Source organism: Mangifera indica, chromosome 7 (genome assembly GCF_011075055.1).
Source record: "Mangifera indica cultivar Alphonso chromosome 7, CATAS_Mindica_2.1, whole genome shotgun sequence".
Classification (NCBI taxonomy): Eukaryota; Viridiplantae; Streptophyta; class Magnoliopsida; order Sapindales; family Anacardiaceae; genus Mangifera; species Mangifera indica.
This window is the reverse complement of record NC_058143.1, coordinates 6,354,923-6,373,097: the sequence shown is the minus strand read 5'-3', so window position 1 is coordinate 6,373,097 and position 18,175 is coordinate 6,354,923.

The following is an 18,175-nucleotide window of genomic DNA, read 5'->3' as shown; positions in this document are numbered from 1 at the left end:
GCATGCCAATTTGCATTTGAAGTAATCATCGAGATTATTACAAGCATAAATATCTTAAATTTCATTGACAAAGAAGAATCTAAACTAGATGTTTTGATAGGTATTGATAAGAAATCCTGTGTCATCCTAACTAGTGTTGGATAAATTGAAAATTGGTGACGTTACCATTCTAGAATATCCAAAATCTGAGACTATTAGATAAAACAACATAAGATACGAGAATGACATTTAATTATTAACAACAAAATCTTTGAGCTTTGGATCATGCTAGCTTATATTTTATTGAATTTTATGAGATAATAATTCGGATCTTACTGAATCCATTTCCATTTCTTTTTTGGAAGGGACTACTCCGTGCCCGGGCAACCTGAATTCTTCATCCCTTCAAGTCAAGTTGTATTGCCTCAAAAATGAGCAAATTATAGAGTAATGAAACCCAAAGAAAAACAAGCATTAAAATGCACAAATGCGAAAACATAGTAAGTATTTATGTGAAAAACTTAACATGATTTACAATGGTTGAAGAAGATGAAGATTACGATATGAAAAAAAGACTATGTTATTCTCTCTATTTTGCCCACAAGTCGTTGTGATTCAATTTGTTGCCCACTACCACCTCAGGCCTCGTAAAAATTTACATCTCAAATTTGTACATTTTAAAATTCGGATAATCCACTTTTAGAATTCAGATTACCACTATATAACATATAGAAATTCTGAATATTTGTAAACCTCACTTTTGACTGCTTTAGACCCAGAAGAATAGACTAAATCACGTTAAATAAAATGACAAGGAGTGGATAGAACTTATGACAAATTTCACAAAAGCCTTTTTTTTGTTTTTTGTTTTTCTAATCTTAATCGGCTAAGAATCCGAATCCGAACTCGAGTAGTAAAGCAAACACTAAATAGAGAGCAAATTTGTGCTGTACATTAGAATATGATAGTTTGATTTTTTTTTTTTTTAAAGGTTTGAAAGCTTGCTATCTAGTCCCTATAGCCCATTGAAACCCTAGCCACCATTCTCGTCATCATTTCTCCACTGCTGCAGTCTCATTGTCTAAACCCTAAACCACCGTGGTTCATTTGATTATAATTTGAGATCATGTTAATGACTCAACTTGATCCAATCGTCAATGAAATCATAACAACTTTGTAAAAGAAAAACCATTGTTTAACAAAGAACCATAAACCATTGTTCATGAGGAAACTGTTATATTTTGTATTACGCTATGAAATTAACTATTGTTCATAATGAAACACCGTAAACAATAGTTTCATCATGAACAGTATTTTCTGGATTCATTACTTGTTATACTTATTCTTCTGCATTATTTTCCATATTCTACAATCTACAACACTTGCATCTGATGAAGACAAGCTTATATTTCACATGATATACAAAGTTCCATCAACAACTTCAAAAACAATAACAGTCCTTTGATAATATGATCTTGACTGGAATTGCACTGACCTGGAGTGATTCCAGTCACCATCGATGGCCTTTTAAGTTTTAAAATATATTAATTTCCTAAACTAGAGTGAAAATATATTTAATAAAGTTTGGGGGTACAATGCTATTTATTTTTAATAAATATTAAAAGGTTATGAAAGGTATTTTCGTAGTTTATCCTAAAAGTTACTAACATCGATAAAAGTGTTTGACAAAGTGTGGCAAAATGTCATGCTTCGACTAATTTTGACATAGTTTAGGTGGGAAACTGTCCCTCTCTCTTCTTTTAATGGCAGTAAGCTTTCAATTTGAATTCTTATATGCTAAGACACTTCATTTCCATCTTAAAAATTTCTCCTTTTAACATAGTTCAATCATGCATTCACGCTTGTCACCCTTGCATTTATTTTCAAGGCATCTTTACATGGCATATTAATTGCTATATAAACGAACTTAACGTCTAATTTTTATCAGTAAATTCCATCATATATAGTTTACAAAATAACAACAAAAAATTGAATCCAAACCCTATTACACATGATGATGAGTAGGGTTTCTAGTTGTTTTGTAAACAATATACATCCAAGAGAAACAAGGATGTACATGATTGACATATGTTAAAAAAAGTAGTCTTAAAAATGGCAATTAAATGTCTTACAAAACAAGAATTCAAATTAAAATTAGAATTAAAAGTGTATTGTCATTGAAAGAATGGTTAATAAAAGAAGAGTAGAGCTATGTGCACAAAAACTATGCAAATATAATGATGTGTCTCTATTTGATTTGATAATTTTAAATTAAAAATAAAAAATATTCAATCATATAATAATATGTTATTGTTTGTGCTCATAGTTTTATTGATAAAATAATACTTTTTGTATCAAGAAAGAGTACAAGTAAATAATGGGGGATCGGGACATTCCAATCATAGAGAAAAAATAAGACTAAATTATGAAAAGAAAAAGAGGTTGATAGAAGATTTAAGAAAAGAGGGAGGCTGGGCAAAAAAAGAGAATGAGGACATTAAGAAACGAGCCAACGACAAGAGGGAGGATGGGTTGGATGATGTGGCAGCAAACAATGACATGATAAAGTGATGTTGCTTGCTTATGTGGCATGAGGTGGCATGTTTCTTAATTATGGAAAGTTTAATTTAATTAAACTTTTCTAAGTTTTTAATTTAAAGTCAATTTTCTATTATTTTGGATAAATTATTAAGTCTTAAAAAAGTCATATTTTGATTTAGGAAATAAAAAGCTTTTTAGAATTATTTATTTAGGAAAGATGAATTTTAATTAGAAGTCTATTAATATTATTTTCTAAAATTATAGTTTCCTAAAATTTGGAATTAATTAATATTACTGATTCTAGTTAAACTATTGTGCTATTTTAATAGAATTAAGATTTTTATTTTAGTTAGGAGAGTCACTAACTTATATAAAGGGCTTAAGTCTTTGATAGTCAATCAATTTATCAATTATTAATAAAATTTAGTTTAAATTTTTTTAAGAATTGTTTTGTAAATAGCATTAAATTATTGTTTGTCTCTTTGCATCCGTTAAACAATATCAACTCTAAACGTTTTTGTGAAAGTTATTACTACCCTAACTATGCTTGTCCTACTGAATTCATAATTAAATTATTTTCAAGCACTCTTTTAGATTTAAACTGGTTTCAAACTATATCTTGTTTAAACTTGATGATAATGTTATTTGATATTTACACAACTTGTGTATAGTTATTTGTTAAGTCTACAAATTTGATGATAATATTCATATTGGAGGGACATGAAACTTTTGAAAAAAAAAACAATGAAGCAAATTGGTTTTTGCCTAAACTTATTATTTTTACAACAATATTGCATGTATAGAAAGAATGAGGAGCAACGGGTGCTAATGATTGACGTAATTAAAAAATTAAATGATCATATCATATGATAATACGTTAATTTTATTATACATTAATATCAATTTTGTGAGTACATATAATGGTACTCTTATTTTTATTATACATATGATGGAGGGCTACATTCAAATCAAAACCAAGGATACTTTTTCTCCCATGCATTATTATCATTACTGAAATAGAATCCGTCCTCTTTCGCCAACCAAAAACAATTTCCAGTTTCTTTGCAAGTCACAGTTTCTACTCCAGCTTTAAAGACATCGATCGTCTTCTGTTGCGACCCACTTCTCATCTCACACCAGAAATGCGTAAGCCTCCATACATGGTTGCCAAATTTAAAGTCAAAACCTTGATTCATCAAAAGAGTGCGTTCTCCAATATCGTCATCGTTGGATCGACAATGAGCTATGAGAGGAGTAGAATTGTTGCTAATGCCATTGGTGATGTAGACATGGTACTTAAAGCGAATACCCAAAAAGTTTTCACGATCATTTGCAAGTGTTGGAGCTTGAAAAAACAGAACGGCAATTAAGGAGAGGCAGAAAAATTGTATCCAAACCTTGTAACACATGATGATGAATGGTGCTTCTACTTGTTATTTTGTAAACTATATCTAAAGGAATTTACTAATAAAAATTAGACTTAAACTTCATTTATATAGCAATTAACATGGAATATAAAGATGCTTGGAATATACTTGTAAGGGGACACGTGTGTATGCATGATTGGGCTATGTTAAAAAGAGAAATTTATAAAATGGAAACTAAGTGTCTTACCTAATAAAAATTCAAATGACAATTATTATCATTTGAGATGTGTTAAATTTGGGTAATATTTTTATTATTAAAAATAAAAAAAATTGTAAAGATAAATTACTTAGAAGATTATTAAATATAAATTATTACTATATTTGATAAAATTTAGTAAAAAATGATAGATAGAAATAATTATTATGTTTGCTCAGAAGTAGTAAAAGAATATTAGTATATTATTTTACTTAAATATCCTTGGGTATGATTATTTTAAAAAATTATGTTAATTATGTGTTATATTAATTGAAGATGAGGTTAATTTTATTCTTAAAAAAATCAATAAATAAAGATATAATTATAATAAATCAAACTTAACTTGGTAATATTTTAATATCTATATTTTTCTAATTATAGAAAAAATCATACTAAAAATTGGTGTTCAAATATGTGAAGTTTTAACCAATATATCAAATTACTATTATTTTTCATTTATGGATTCCTATATTTGATTTTAAAATCTATTTATCTTTTGTGTGTAGGTTTAGCAAATTTGAAAAACTTGCAAGCATTGGATTTAAGTAGTAATCAAATAAATGGGCATCTATCAAATCTAGGTATCTACCATCAAGCAATTTTTAATTTAAATTTTTAATGTTGAAAATTCAAATTAAATTGGTATATAGAAATTTAATCTTGATATTAGAGGATTTTACTTGTAGATATTATTAAACATATTTTTTAGATATATTTTTAAACAGTATAATGAACTTATGATATTTGAATTGGGTTAGTTTTACTGAATTCTCTTCCAAGTATTTAAAATTTCAAGTAATTTATATATAGTTGAAAATTTTCAAGTACGAATATTAATTAAAATTAACACAAAAATTTCTGTCTAAACCTTTTTGGACAAACTTTGAATGAATTTACTTTTTTAGGCAAATTTAATTTTTATTTTAATAATAACCCTCTCTGCTAAGTACCTTAGATTTAGCATAGTTTTTCCTCAGCAACGTTTTCTTCCAGAGCTACATCATCACATTGATGATATGTTTGATAACTTATAAACTAAACATTCAAAAACTTATTCGAAAATAGATCAATTTTTGGTGTAATTGTTGATATATACAAATCAAAATGAAAAAAATAAACATAAGTGCGAAGAGTGCATGCAGGTGCATGTGAGCGCGAAGAGTGCGTGTGGGTGCATGAAACTTTATAATATTTGAATTGGGTTGAATTTCCTAATTTACAATTTATTACTTTTCTTCTTTTTCTATGTGATTTTCAAACTCTTTTCTTTTTAATATTATTTATTCAATTTTTTTTTTTTTGCAGGTTTAGCAAATATGACAAACTTGAAAACATTGGATCTAAGTTTAAATCAAATCAACACTTCTTTAACAAGTTTAGGTATATACTATTTAAAAATTTGTAAAATTTTGTGCTTTATATTATAAATATCACATTAAAAAAATCAAATATATTTCGATTTCCAACAATATTTGATTTTCAATTATAAATATTAACTACATGATAATAAAATCACATGACAAAGATTTTATGTCGGTGGTTCAATATGGTACAAATTTACAAAGATAAAAATATTATCATTTTTCACGATTATTTCACAATCTTAATAAATAAATATAAGAGAAACAAGAAAATGTAGTAATATTTTAATTTATGATATATTTAGTAATTTAGCTCTCACTTGATGTAGGTTTACAAAGTTTAAAAAATTTGAAAAAGTTATATATGAGGGTGCCACAATCTGAGAGAGCAGAGTTGGTTCAATACGGCGAACCAGAGAAGCTCAAGAAAAGTAAAGAAAGAATTATTGTTTTCTATTACTTGTGTTTACAATCTTTACATACAATGACTTATATAGTGTAAACTCTAATCTATCTTTGGTAATGAAATATTAAATTGTACAAATAAGGCTGTGCTTTGAATGGAAAAATAATCTGCTAATTAATGTGTGATGTCTAAAAATCTGGGATATGATTTCCAAGGATAATATAGATATGATTTCCAGGGGTAATGTAGGATTCCCAGGGATGTGATAGGATTTCCAAGGATGTGATATGATCTGATTTCCAATACTCCCTCTCAAGCTTGTGGTTTGTAGATGTCATAAACTCCAAGCTTGTGTAAAAAGTAAAAATGTTGTCTTGATCCCAAGGGTTTGGTGAATATATCAGCTAGTTGTTCTATGGTTCGAACATGGTAAGGTTTAATTAAACCTTCCTGTATCTTGTCTCTCACAAAGTGACAATCAATCTCTATATGCTTAGTTCTTTCATGGAAGACAAGATTAGTAGAGATATCCTTTGCTGCCTTATTGTCACAATAAAGTCTAACCGATTATGAAATTGTCACGCCCAAATCTTCTAATAGACCACGAATCCATATTATTTCACAAGTAGTTTTTGCCATTGCCCGGTATTCTGTTTCAGCTGAAAAGAGAGAGACAATAGATTGTTTCTTTGTTTTCCATGAGATAAGTGAATTCCTAATTTTGACACAAAAAACTGTGAGTGATTTCCTTGTCATGGGACATGAACCCTAGTCTGATTCACAATAAGCTGTTACTTTCAAGTTCTTTTCTCGAGGAAACAATAACCCTAGACCCGGACATCTTTTCAAGTATTTAATTACCTTTAAAGCTGCATCCATGTGAGACTGCTTTGGTGCATGCATAAATTGACTAAGAATCTAAACCGCATAACTGATGTCTAGTCTGGTCATTGTGAAATAGATTAGTCGTCCTACTAGCCGTTGATATTCAAGATGATTCTGTAATGGTGGGTCTTCTGCTGATTTGCTGTTATGATCATATTCTTAACTGGTGAGTTTGATGTTTTGTTTTACTAGGATGATACTTGGTTTACAAGCAAATAATCCAGTATCTGCTATTAATTCTAAGGCGTACTTCCTTTGGCTGAGGACAATTCCATTTATAGATTGGGCAATTTCAATTCCCAGAAAATATTTTGGAGATCCTAAATCTTTTATCCTGAATGATTTATGGAGGTGAGCTTTCAACTTCTCTATGGCGATAACGTCATTCCCAGTTGTAAGGATATCATCCATATAGACCACGAGGCATATGAATGAATTTCTTTGTCTTCTTGTGAACAAGGCATAATCATGTCTTGACTGTTTGAAACCTAGCTTGATCAATGCCTCTGTTATCTTGGTGTTCCATTGCCGAGATGCTTGTTTCAAGCCATATAAGGACTTTCATAGTTGACATACAAGATTCTCCCCTTATCTGTGAACTCTTAATGGAACTTCCATATATATTTCTTTATCTAAGTCTCTATGAAGAAAAGCATTATGAACATCCATCTGATAAAGAGACCAGTCATAAGAAGCTGTAATAACAAGGAGTGTGTGAACAGTAACATGTTTAATGACAGGTCAAAAAGTCTCCTGGTAATCAAAGCCCTCCTACTGAGTAAATCCTTTTACAACCAATCAAGCTTTATAACGTTTAATGGAACCATCCGCTCGATGTTTTATTTTGAAGACCCATTTGCAACCTATGGGTTTCCTATGAGATGGTCGTGGTACTAAATCCCAGGTTTTGTTGAAGTACAAAGCTTTTAGTTCTTCTGCCATCGCCTAACACCAATGAGGTAATTGAACTACTTCTGAATATGAGTTAGGTTCACGATATTTAGAGATGTGATTGATACAGGCTCTATGCCTTGGAGATAACCTATCATAATTGATATATTGAGAAATAACATATGGTTTAGATGAAGTAACACAAACATAGTCAGTGCTCCAAATGGGAGGTTTTTTGGTTCGTGATGAACATCTCAAGGGAACTTGTGTAGGATCAGAAGTAGCTAGAACATCCATGGACGATGAAGTTGGATCTAAAATAGGTGAAAGTGGATCAGCACCTTAAGTAGAGTCAAAACCCATTGATATACCACCAGTGTTGTAAGACGATGAAATTACATCGTATTTTTATCCAAGGAATTCAGTGTGAGTCATTGGTGGTGAACTAGTAGATGTCGTGTCCTTAATCTCATTAGCAAAAGGAAAAACATTTTCATGAAATGTGACATCTTTACTGATGAAGAATTTATTTATAGTCATATTATATAGGCGATATCCCTTTTGTAGTGGGGGATATCCCATGAATACATAGCTAGTTGCTTGAGTGTCAAATTTGTCTGCTTGCTGAAGTTTAGTGGAGTAGCAGAGACACCCAAATACTCTTAAGTTCCTGATGTCTGGTTTTTTGCCAAAGAGAAGTTCATAAGGTGTTTTGTCACCCAGAACCTTGGTTGGCATTCTATTGATCAGATAGGCTGTCGTGACCATATAATCTCCTTAGAATTTAGGTGGTACTTTGGATTGGTGTTTGAGGGCACGAGCTACTTCCAATAGATGTCTATGTTTTCATTCCACAATACCATTCTATTGTGGTGTGTAAGGGCAGGAACTTTCATGTAGAATTCCTTAAGAGTCAAAGTAGGTAATGGTGGTATGGTTAAAAAAATCTTTTGCATTGTCTATTCAGATTCGCCAGATTTTTGTGTGGAATTGAGTTTGGACCATGGATACGAATTTCAAGAAAAAGGTATGTGTTTGGGCTTTTGAGTTCATGAGGTACAACCATATGGCACGTGAGAAGTCATCTACTATGGTAAGAACGTATTTGGATCCATCATAATTAGGTGTACTATAAGGTCCCCAAATGTCTAAATGTATCAATTGGAATGGTTTTGTGGTTGAAGAAGTGCTTATAGGAAAGGTAATGAGAGTTTGCTTAGCAAAGGGGCAAATGAGACACTTTGGATATGGGATAGTACTCGAATGCCCTAATCTTTGATGAGAAATTAATGACACTTTATTAATTTGATTTGTATTACAGTAGGGAGAAGTAATACAATTTTTATTCAATAAAGGGAATGTCTTGGGGTTCGGTGTCCAGTAGTATAACTCATATTGTTTTTTACCCAAGCCCATCAGATTGCTAGTCGAATAGTCCTGAAATGTGTATATAATAGGTAAAAAGGTTACTACGCATTTTTTGTCTACGCATAGTTTGGAAACTGAGATGAGGTTAAAGCAGAATATGGGTATACAAAAGGCATTTTTTAGTATGAGTTTATCTAATCAGACATCTCCTATTTGTGTGGCTTGAGTTGTGGTCTCATTAGGTAATTTAACTGGTGTTGGAGGGGACAAATATTTTATGTTGGTACAGAATTTTGGGGAACATATTATATGGTCACTAGCCTTTGAATCTATTATCTAAACATCTAGAGAAATAAAAGTATTAAAGCACAAAATCGTACCTACGTAGGAAGTAGAGATGTCATTGCCCTTTGGTATCTGATTTAGAAGTTGGATCAGTTAATCATATTGTTCAGATGAGAGTTCGGTTGTAGCTCCTAAACTGGTTGAAGCAGCTTGATTTACAGTGGGCCCTTCTGCCTTTGTTTTACTGGATCCAGGATGACCATGCAACTTCTAGTAAGTGTCTCTGGTGTGATTACGTCGCTTGTAATAGTCACAATATAATTTTCCCTTTTGTTTGGGTGGCTAATTATAATTATTAAAATTGTTTGGGACTTGATGAAAATTGTTAAAAGTTTGGGTGCCAATTTGATTTTGTGCTGTGGGCGAATATGAGCCGTTGGATCTCTTGACTCCATCCTATCCATTCATCTTGCCATATAAATTAAAAGCTTGAGGTGGCCCTAATTCATTTTCTTCTCCAGCGGCTTGTTTCCTTTGATAAACATTGAGAGCTGCTGCTTCTTTCTCTTCATCATGGCCGGTGCTCCTCTGACTTTCATCTTGAATGGCAAGATGATATGCTCGTCGTAGTGATAGTGCATCTGCAAAGGTAAGTATATGAGTTTTGAAAGCGACAAATCCTTTATTCAGCCCCATTAGAAAACGTGTCAGCCTCTCCCATTCCTTTGTGCATTAAATCTATCTAAGAACCTCTGGTGGTGCAACGATCGACTCTTCGAAGGCATCCAACTCGTTCTAGGTAGCGGAAAGTCTATTGAAGTAGTTTGTGACACTCTGATTTTCTTGTCGAATCTCTGTAAGGGTTTGTCGAATGCTATAGATCTTCGCAAGATCTAAAGCTCCATACATGTCTCTGATGAATCCCCATAGCTTGCTAGCGTCTTCTGTAGGTGGTAGACTAGCTGCAATTTCTTCAGTCAAACAGTTGCTAATCTAGGCTCGGACAAGGGTATTACATCGTACCCAAAATCGGGCAAGGTCAGGTTTAGATGACATGGGTATAGTGCCATCGACGAATCCAATCTTGTTCTTTGCAATAAGCACTCTTCTGAAATCTCTAGCCTACTGTGCATAATTCTCGACTCCAGTCAATGTTTGTTTTATCAAAACGAGTTCTGGTCCATCTGATGGTGAAGCATAAAGAACATCTCCAGGCTCCGATTTATTTTTGTTTGTAGGAATTAGGCGAAACGCTGGCATTTGTGATGTTTCAATAGTGGATTGAGGTGATATAGGATTGATGGATGTTGCTTTAATTAGCTCCATCTAATCCGGTTCTTCTTTGTGCAGGTTAATAGGATGCAAGTGAGGCTGCCTTGTATTGGAACTAAACAGAAGATTAAAGAAAGAGCAATTCGGAACCTTGCTCTGATACCATGCCAAAATCTGAGAGAGTAGAGTTGGTTCAATACGGCGAACCAGAGAAGCTCAAGAAAAGTAAAGAAAGAATTATTGTTTTCTATTACTTGTGTTTACAATCTTTACATACAATGACTTATATAGTGTAAACTCTAATCTATCTTTGGTAACGAAATATTAAATTGTACAAATAAGGCTATGCTTTGAATGGAAAAAAAATCTGCTAATCAATGTGTGATGTTTAAAAATCTGGGATATGATTTCCAAGGATAATGTAGATATGATTTCCAGGGATAATGTAGGATTCCCATGGATGTGATAGGATTTCCAGGGATGTGATATGATCTGATTTCCAATAGAGGGATAATGGATTAGGTGGTTCTCTTGCTTTGTTAAGTAGCATTTTTGCCTTTTGCCTTGTTGCCATTTGCCAAAATTTAAAATCACATTGTATTATTTTTAAGTAGCACTAAAATCTTCAATTTAAATATGTAATACTCAAATGCCAATGTTGAAACCTTTAAAAATATCTTGACATGTAGTTTTATCTGTTAGATTCAATTAATCTTTAAGAATGCATAATTATTTAATTTTTTTTAATTATCTATCCAATTTTCATATTTTATCTCTTTTTTATTGGTGCAAGGTTAGTAATTTGACAAATTTGAAAATATTGGATTTAAGTATGAATCAAATCATCAATGCTAAAGGTATGAAAATTTTCAAAATTTTCTGTAATTGAACATTTATTCTAAATAACAATAAGAAATGTTTCAAGTAAATAAACTTATAAAATAAATAAAGCAGACAATCACTTAACATGTCTATCAAATCAATATGTGTTGAAGAAAGTGTTTAGATAATTTAAGAGTAAATAGTATTAATTTTTAAGCTAGCTATATTTCATTGTATCTGCTATGCTCATATAAATTAATTAAACCATATAAGGTTATCGGAGAGTGATTTTTGTATTATAAAATATAATTCTTTCTTTTGGTGTAAGACTAAAAGAATATGATAGAAACTTGGAAGTGTTGGATATAACCCATTATGTAACATTACTATATGTGTAGGACAAAATTTATATATGTAGTTAGCTCAAAAAGAGCAAGATTGTAATATTTTTTTCTCTTCTTTTGTCATCAAATTCTCATCTTATATTTAAAAATTTTGACAAACTTGAAAGAGTTGTATATGGCATCCAATGAAATGACTTGTATATGAGATCTAATAAAATGAGTGATGACCATGTCGATTTAGGTAACAATGGAATGTTATAAGCTTCAAAGTTTTATATCAAAATATTAAACTAAAATTATCCTGCCAATTCTTGTATTTACTTATCATAATAATTTTACGACACTGATTTAGTATTTTGAAACCCTCAATTTAAAATATACTATACTTAACTACCAATTTTGGATCTTTCTATTATAATTTAACCTTTTGATTGTCAAGTAATTCTTAAGAAAAAATATTAGCAAATGATTTTATTTTGCTCTTTCAAATTATAAATTCCTATATATGATTTTAAAATTCTATTTGTTTTTTCTTTTTTTTTTTTGGGCATAGGTTATCAATTTTGAAAAACTTGAAAGTGTTGGATTTAAGTAAAAATCAAACAATTTGACATAGCAAATTTTATTTTAAATAATTAAAGTTGAAAATTTAAATTAAATTGGTCATAGTAGAGGTTCTCCTTAAAGATATTATTATAATCCTTTTTAGATATATTTTTTAAAACAGTATAAACATGTAATATTTTAGTTGGATTGGTTTCTCTAAATTCTCTTCCAAGTAATTAAAATTTCGAGTTTGATGGCATGATTGTTCCTTCATATATATCTTATTTAAATCTTATGGTGCAGGTGTAGTAAATTTGACAAATTTAAAAATATTGGATTTAAGTTTAAATCATATCAACACTTCTGTAACAAGTTTAGGTATATAGAATGTAAAAATTTGTAAAATTTTGTGTTTTATGCATATATGAATTCAAATATCGTCGAGCTCGTTATGCTTGAGCTCAAAGTCGGCTTGAGTTCGGCTCGGCTCATTTCGAATTCGAGTATTCGTTATTAAAACGATATCGTTTTAATATATATTAGTCAAAACGACGTTGTTTTGTATCAAAAATTTTAATTTATAAACTTTGACAATTAAGCTCCAGCTCAAAAACATCGGTTCGAGCTCGAACTTGCTTAGGACTGACTCGTTTCGAGCTCGTTTGAGTCAAGCTTAAGCTCAAGCTCGAACAGGCTCGGATCAAATCCAGCCTTATATTAAACAGTAATAAAATAAATAAATAAGAGAAAAAGTAGGATATAAGGTAATATTTTAATTTCTTATTTAGTAATCTAGCTCTCTCTTGATGCAGTTTTACAAAATTTAAAATGTTCGAAAAAGTTATATATGAGTGATAATGGAATGAGCAGTTTTCTTACTCCATTAGATAATATTAAAGTTTTTAATTTAAATATTTAATATTTAAATACCAATATTAAAACTTTTAATAATAACTTTATAAATAGTCATATTTGTTGAATTCAATTAATCTTTCACAATGTATAATTATCTAACTTTTTCTATAATAACCTATTTGATTTTTATATTTGATTTCTCTTTTTCAGTGGTGTTAGTTTAGTAAATTTGAATAGATAGGATTTAAGTGTTAATCCAATCGTCTATGCTAAAGACTTAAAAAAATCTAAAAATTTCTTTTTATTGTTAAAATGAATAATAACCCTTATGTTATTGAACCTTTATCCAAGTACTGTTTGCATAAATAACAATAAGAAATGTTTTAAGTAATCAAACTCATAAAGTGACAATCATGTAATGTGCCTTAAACTATGTATATTTCATTGTATTTGCTAATTGACTCAAATAAATCAATTAAATTACATAGGGTTATTGGAGAGTGATTTTTGTATTTTAAAATCTAATTATTTCTCTTGGTATAAGATTTAAAAAAATTGAGAAACTTGAAGTGTTGGATCTGAGTCGTAATGTAACATTACTAGATAATAATAATAATAGACATGGATATAGGACAAAGTATATTGTTGTCTACGTTATTGAAAAAGAAGTTTATTTTTGTCTTGTATACATGCTCTAGAAATTAACATATTCATTTCTATTAAAGAATTTATATATGTAGTTAGCTCAAAAGAGTACATTTGCAATATAGTCATCTCTTCTTTTCTTGTTATCAACATTTTGTTCATTTATTTTTTCCATACAATTCCAAAATTGCCTTCATAATAAATTTTACCTATATGTGTATGAGTGTTAAACCTTGTTATTTTCTCTATTTGATCCTACTTTTAGAAACATGTGAATTGAAGAACTTGGTTATATTGGATCTCAGTTTCAATAGTTTCAATGGCCACCACTTGAAATGCCTACATAACTTGACTGGCCTTAAAGTTCTTGATCTTTCAATTAATCAGTTAAGTGGGAAGTACGTGTCATTTGTTGCTAATGATCTCACATCCCTTGAATATTTGTTACTTTCTCATAACAGTTTAGAAGGTTTCTCGACTTATGATCTGATTCAACCTGCAAGTGAAAATCAACTTCCAACATATCAATTGAAGGTCATCATATTATAGAATTATAGCTTAAATGTTATACCTGTTTTTCTTTCATACCATTACAATTTAAGATTTATTGACTTTTCTAATAACAAATTGGTTGGAAATTTCCTCATTTGGTTGTTAGAAAATAACACCAAATTACAAGACCTAAGTTTAAGGAAAAACTCATTCTTAGGAATCCTTCAAGTGCCTAAGTCTAAATGCAATCTACATCTTCTAAATATTGCTAGAAACAATTTCACAGGTCAACTACCCGAGAATATACATATAATTTTGCCTACTTGTAGTATATAGACATGTCAAAGAATTTATTACAAGGTAAAATTCCTTCTTCAATAGGTGAAATGAAAAGACTTAGTACTTTGAACTTGTCTAGTGATAATTTTTCAAGAGAGTTACCTGATAATTTTGTTAATGGTTGCTTCTCATTAAGAAACTAAGACTGTCAGATAACAAATTTCAGGGGCATACTTTTCCTAGGCATATGAAGCTAACATAATTGCAGTGGTTATACTTGGATAACAACAACTTTAGTGGAAAGACTGGAAATGGGCTTTTGAACCTAACTTCTTTGTTTTTCTTAGATATCAACAACAATAAGACATCTGGTCAAATTCCACAATGGATTGGCAAAATTTCAAGTCTTGATTATCTTTTAATGTCAAACAATCTTTTAGAAAATACTCTTCCCATTGAGCTAAGCAATCTTAAAGGACTTTTAATGCTAGATGTCTCTGAAAATAGGTTGTCGGGATCCATAACACAAGACTTTAATCTGTCGGTGAAATATCTTTACATGCAAAAGAATGCTCTTAATGGATCAATCCCAAATTCATTGTTTGAAAACTCTAATTTGATTACAACTAATTTGAGAGACAACAAGTTTTTTTGAAAATATTGATCTCTATTGGTTTAATGATCATTCAACTGTTCATTTTCTTCTCTTATCAAACAATGAGCTATAAGACAATATTCCTAACCAATTGTGTCAACTAAGAAACATAGGTCTTTTAGATCTTTCACATAACAAACTCAATGGGTCAATACCTTCATGTTTTACTAATTTGACATGTTGGAGTATGGTTGGAGATATTGATTGTAAGCAAGGATTTTAAAATCGGACCGAACTGGATGGTCGAATCAATTGGACTGTGAACCGGTACTGTAGCCAGGTGTTGTTAAACACATAACTGTTGTAAGGTTAAAACTAGATTGGACCACGATCGAACCATCGATTCGCATCTGAACCACGGTCCAACCTGGTCAAGGTGGTTCCCGATTCAAAGCTGCATATAAAATAACAGTTTTATTTTTTTCTTGTTCTTTGCAGTGTACGCAAACGCAAATCTTTAGTTGCTACAACCGACGAATTTCTCCTACTTCACAAGTTGAAATTGTCATTGATTCATCTCTTGTTGACGAAGGTTTAAAGACGCCAGCCGACGACGATGCAACCGTCGAGGGGTGTTCGTTTGCAGGCTCACAAGACAGTAGTTTCACAACTATATTTGTAACCTTTCACGACGACTTTTCAAGCTTAGATGACAGCTGACGACGACGAGGTTCCATTGCTGTTATGACAGACGACTTCTTAGGTAACAACGGGAAGCTAGTGTGTATCCAAGGCTTTGTAAACTGTTTGGATCCAATGCTTTCTTTTGCTTGGATTTGAAGTTTTGAAACAATATATTATTACTTGATTTTTGTATAGTGAAGCAATAAAGATTGAAACTTCAAACAAATTAGAAAATATATAAATAATAGGTCAATTTATATAAACAAATGTCAATTCTCAATTAGAAAATATATAAATTAGTAACTATTAATTGATGTATTATTAATTTGTAATTTTATGTTATGAATTTATAATTTTATTATGTATCTGTATTGAATGTCTAGATTGAATATATTTTATTCATAATGTGGTTAGTTTCTAAGAATTTAAAAGTTGAATATAAGTCTTCTGTGATACCCTATTTACATATAATAACCTAATATATGACAATTTATAACGAATATTGAAATTTAGATTACGAATGTATGGAGTTATGTATGATGAAATTCCATAGTTGAATTAAATAATAAAATTGATTATAAGTTTTTGAGTTTTTGACTTTCACATAACAAATATTGATGATATTAAATTTTAAAATTAGAAGTTATACTTTAAAAACCTAATTATAAAAGTTTTTATTTTTAATGCTCAGTATATATTTAATGAATATATATATATATATATATATATATATATATATATATATATATATATAAATTGCAATTCTGATTTTATTGTTATTCTTATATGCAATAGATAAATAAAATGGAAGTATGTCCTCATCTGGATCTGGGGTTTCTTCAACACCATATCGAGTGAAAGGTGATATTACTTAGACACATGTTTCTGAGAGTGTAGATGAGAATGAAAGGAAGATGTTGAAGTGTTTATACTGTGGTAAAACAATTAGAAGAGGTGGCATATATAGAATGAAGCAACATTTGGCCCAAAAAAAAAGGGATATTGGTCCATGCACTAAAGTTCCTCATGATGTTAGATATCAAATGGTGAATGCATTAGATGAGATTGCAGCAAAAAATAAAGAAAAACAAGAATTTCGTAGGCATGCAACTCCTTTTGGTGCTACTATACCTCCATTTGAGGGTGATATTGTAGTTGAAGAATTTGAAGGATTGTCTTCTCCTATGAACATGACTAAAGGCAATACTGGTATTAGGTCTTCCAGAAAAAAAATTAGACTTGCAAATGATTCAAAAAGAAAAAGACCGATTGGGGTTGGTGATTTTTTTACTCCAAGGACTACTAATGGGGCTCAACCTTCAATAAAGAGTGTTTTGGCTGGAAAAGAAGCCAAATGGAGAGTTGACATGACTGTTGTGAGGTTCTTATATGATGCTTGTATCCCTTTTAATGCATTAAATTCTATTTATTTCCAACCTATGTTAGATGCCATTACTACAATTAGGCCTGGATATAAGCAGTCGACATATTATGGAGTACGAGTGAATTTGTTGAACGATTCAAAGGAGGAAGTGCAATTACTTATTGATAGTTATAGAAAAAATTGGGAAAAAGTTGATTGTATACTTATGGCTGATGGTTGGACAGACATTTCTAGTAGGTCACTGATAAATTTTTAGTATATTATTCAAAAGGGATTTGTTTTATCAAATCAGTGGATGCATCTAGTGTTGTAAAAGGGGCGGACACATTATTTGGGTTGTTTGAGGAAATAGTATTATGGGTTGGGCCTAAGAGCATTGTCCATTTTGTGATTAATAATGAAGCTAATTATAAAGTAGCTGGAGGATTATTGTCTGAAAAATATAAAAGTATTACTTGATCACCTTGTGTAGCACATTGTATCAATTTGATTTTGAAAGATATTGGTGAAATGGATCACATTATTAGAATTTCCAAATGTGCATCTCTTGTGACAAAGTTCATTAACAATCATACATTATTGATAGCTTGGTTGAGGAAGAGAGAAGGATGGAGAGAAATTATATGGCCTGGTGCAACCCGATTTACTATGACTTTCATCGCATTGCAAAGTCTTTTTTAGCATAAGCATGACTTAGAAACGATGGTCACTGAGAGGTTTTTTATTGATTCTAGATATGCAAAGAGTAATCAAGGCAAAAAAGTTGTGATCATAATTTTGAATAATGATTTTTGGGATGAAGTGGGTATAATTGTAAAAGTTGTAGGACTATTGATACGTTTGCTTCGTATTGTAGACTCAGATGAAAGACCTTCATTGGGATATGTCTATGATGGAATGTATAGAGCTAGGTTGGGG